The sequence below is a fragment of the Corylus avellana genome, chromosome ca9 (assembly GCF_901000735.1).
Source record: "Corylus avellana chromosome ca9, CavTom2PMs-1.0".
Classification (NCBI taxonomy): domain Eukaryota; kingdom Viridiplantae; phylum Streptophyta; class Magnoliopsida; order Fagales; family Betulaceae; genus Corylus; species Corylus avellana.
Genome location: NC_081549.1, coordinates 14,575,194 through 14,579,484, shown reverse-complemented (window position 1 = coordinate 14,579,484; position 4,291 = coordinate 14,575,194).

Genomic DNA, 4,291 nt, shown 5'->3' with positions numbered 1-4,291 from the left:
TTGAAGCTTGAAATTGTGATGATTTGTGGGATTTTTTTTTCGCTTTAGAATTAGGGTTTCTGTTCGGGAATCTGGGCCTTTTGTTATTTTGTTGTGTTGGTGGCTGAATGGGACTTTGGGGTGATTGTTGTCATATTGTTGTTAAGGTGTGTTAGTGTCTTTACTTCTGATTTTCAGAACATGATTGGTTAAGCATTCTAAGCCAAGGCCCATTTCTTCATATTTTGTTGCCTTAACAACACAATACATGTAGCAGCGAACAAGAAAAAGGAAATGCAATGCCGATTTGTGTTTGGCTCAACTTATGGAATATGAAAAGAGTACCAAACTTCTGAACAAACGATTTATGCCTATACTAATTTAGTTTCTTGTTCTTTTTGTTGACTCAAGGGTTGAAGAGGTGCTTGAATGAAGGAGGAATTGGATTTATGACGGCTCCAAGATATCACCCAGCAATGAAGACTGTCAAACCCGTGAAGAAAAAGTTGAAAGTGAAAACTGTGTTCAACATCTACCTACCCAATGTTGAATCCAGCAAGAGTACCCTGTTATTTGTTTCTGCAAGTTCCATTAGCAATAAAACTCTTGGTGGCTGCATGGGTGATTGTATGCATGATTAATAATCCAAGCTTTATGGCTTTGGTTGTATACTATTTCCTTGGATTCTTGGGTCTATGAAAATTGCTTTGATCCTTTTGGTTTGATGATTGCAGAAATCAAAAAAAGATGCAGTAATTAAAAGGCATATTTTTATTTTTATAGTGAGAGTGGCTTGTATTTTGAGGTTTGGTTTTAGAGTGCGAGTTTTGAATGTAATTATAAGACCTGTATTTTGTGAGGAATTGTAATTTATTGGGAGCAATTGAGATTGTATTTGAATAAATTTTTGATTCAAAATATATATTATGGGATTGTATGGTATTGAATTTGGATTTGTTATCTATTTTTCAAACAGGAAAAAAAAAAAAGAAAAAAAAACACACAATTAAAAGGCATATGAGAAAAAAAATAAATATATGTTATGGGATTGCAGTGAAAACTACTGCATATATGCTGTTAAGATTTTGGACGGCTCAAATTTAATCTATGCCTTTTTAACTCAAAAACTCACGCTGTTTGACCAAACAACAAACGTCTCTTTTCTTCTGTGATATTTTCTTCCATCAAACAAAGCAACCCTCTATTTGCTACTAAAACGTCTCCTTTGATTTGTAATGGGAATTGTTGGCATTCTGTGGTTTCCAATTAGAGATAGAGCAAAACATGTTTTATTCTTCTAGTCTCTCCCTCCCTTATATTTGTGAGATTTTTATTATACGACGATATATATATAAAGATTGTTCTTTACTGTCTTTTAGCACATCCAAAATAACCAATTGTTGCTTCCACAAGGTAAATGTGTCTACCATTAACCATATATATTACACATCGAACATGACAAATTGTTGTTCTCACAATCCCTTTCTTTGGATCTAATATTGTTGCCAATCCGGCTTCTTCCTTTTTTTCTTGCTAGCCTCCATTACTGCAATTGCCATATCCACGGTTGGTACAATAGTTTTACCTCTTCTGGCAGCCGTTGATGTATATGCAGTAGTTAGCCCCAATTGTGGTTGAGGAGGCTGAGAAGATCCAATTGGTTGAGCAGACCCTTCTGGTTGCGATGTCCCATGTTCCTGCGTCAACAAGTGTGTGCTCACATTAACCAACCATTAAATTCAAAAGAAAATAAAATAAAATAAACGCTTAGTGTATGAAGTACTCACAGTAGCACTAGCATTGCTCACACTAGCATTGCTCTGAGACTGCGGTGTTTGATATTGAAGAGGCCCATACAATCTGACTGTGTGAACTATACCCTGAAATTGACCTCCATCTCCACCTCTAGTCCTTGGTCCACCTCTATGCAGTCGAGTATGCCCTACCCTAGTCCTTAATCCACCTCTTTGCAATCCAGTAGACCATTCTAGGGTAGGTTGAAGACCTCTACCCCTATTACTCCCTCTACCTCTAAAAGATACATTAGTAGCTTGCGAAATCTGTAAAGATGATGTAAACTTGGTAAATCGAATGAAATGAAGTTATGGCAATGGGTCATGACATATTAACAGTTTGGAACTTACTATTTCAGCATCAGTGGTTGGCTGGGGAGTTGGGGCTTGACCATGTAAACTTGGACCACTACCATCTTGTTCCTATGATAACAAAATTGTTACACATTAACATATTATAACCAAAAAAAACAAAGAGGAACAAAAACATAACAAAGCTCCAATAGTAGCTTACCTCATGTTGTCTTGCACTACTGTTTTCTCCCCTATAATTCACTGCCTTTCTTATGTTCTGTGGACATGTTCTGCTATTGTGTCCAATCCCTCTGCATTTGGAGTATCTCATCCTAACTCCACCATTCCTCATACGGTATTGATTAACAGGCTCTTCTGGACCCCTTGTCCTTAATTTCCTGGGCCTCCCTAGTTATTCTACGTAAGGGAGGGGATCCACGTAGTGTAATTTGTCTTCACCCATTGGTCCTCTTCAGGCATTGGATAAACAATTTCATCATAGACTTTTTTATACATCTTAACAGTATACCAATCATCTACATAATCTTCGGGGTCTGCATTAAAAAACTAAATTGCAGACATTGCATGTGCACATGGGATTCCTATCAAGTCCCACTATCTACAGCCACAAGTTCTCCTCAACAAATTTACAATATACTGTTTGTTATTGTGTGTCACTTCATATAACCCATCCCCAGCATATGTGTTGTAGCAATGCCCAGCAACCTGTCCAATTTCGTCCAATTTTGCAACAACCCTTGGACAAAGCCTACCAGCCATAGTGCGGATGTCATCCCTCTTTGTTTGATATCTCTTCATCAACTTCTTCCTTATCATTTCCAGCATAGATATGATTGGCAGGTCACGCGCCTTCAGAATGTAAGCATTGAAGCACTCGCACAGGTTGTTCACAAGTAGATCACACTTAGGGAATGTATTGAACCAAGGCCTGGTCCATGATCTTGGGTCGATCTTTGACAAATAGTTGTATGCATCTTGACTTATAAGCTTCAATTCATCCATTTCCTTATGGAAATTAGCTTCAGTGTATGTTGCAGCCGCAGCCCATAACTTGTCCTTCAATGCGAGACCACGATGACCTATGTCTCTGTAGTTCGCATACAAAACAAAACCGGTGGTCACCTCCGGGAAGCACCACATCAAAAGCTGGTTGAACCCCTACAATTGGTCACAATAATAAACAAAAATTGGTTATCTTTTGATGAAAACAACGAAAATCAAAAACAAAGAAACATAATGAACTTAAAATATAGTTACCTTTTGACGGTCAGAAATAGATGTCCATCCTTGTGCAGGGGGTGCCAAGATCTGATAGCAAAGTCTCAAGAAACCATATCCAACTGTCTTTGGTTTCTGCCTCAACAACTGCAAGTGCCACTGGGTACATGTTATTATTGCCATCCCTCGAAATGGCAGACAAATGCTGTCCCTTATAAGTCCTTTTCAAAAAACATCCATCTAACCCAATAATAGGCCTACAACCAGCTCGAAAACTTTTCTTCATGGCAGCCAAAAAGAAATACAACCTATGGAAACATGCTGGGTGGTCAGCTAAAGGTCTATCAACCTTCATCATCACACAACTACCCCGGTTCGTTTGTCTAATTGTTTCACAATAATCCTAAAGCCTATTGTATTGAAGCTTTACTTTGCCCTGAATCATTTCCTTTGCAATTCTTCTAGCACTATACATCTGCCAACTATTAACATCAACACCCCACTTATCTTTAACTTCCCCAAGAATTGCCTTCAACAACATGTTAGGTTGTGCTCTAAACTTGTCAATCAGTTTAACAGCAATCCAGGATGATTTCACAGTCGAATTCCTATGCTTCCTTGTACAAGTGTGTTTGGCCTGTATTGATCTAATTTCAAATAACTCCTCAACCTTACATTTACAATCGTAAACCCGATACCTACAACCTGGATGCCTGCATACCACAATACATTTGGATAGATAATTTTTTTTAAACCTTATATCCTTCTCATTTCTTAAATTGTTCTCTCTAATACCTTCTCTAAAGACTTTGATTGAAGGAAATCTCTGCCCATTACTCAACTGTTGATTGTACATGTCAGTTTGTTGAAATTCTATTCGTCTAGTTACACATGTGGCAAGAGATGAAACCTCATTCTCCCCATCACTTTCGGGAGGAGATATAAGAATGTCACTTTGTGCCATGTCTGAGTTTGCATCATCATCA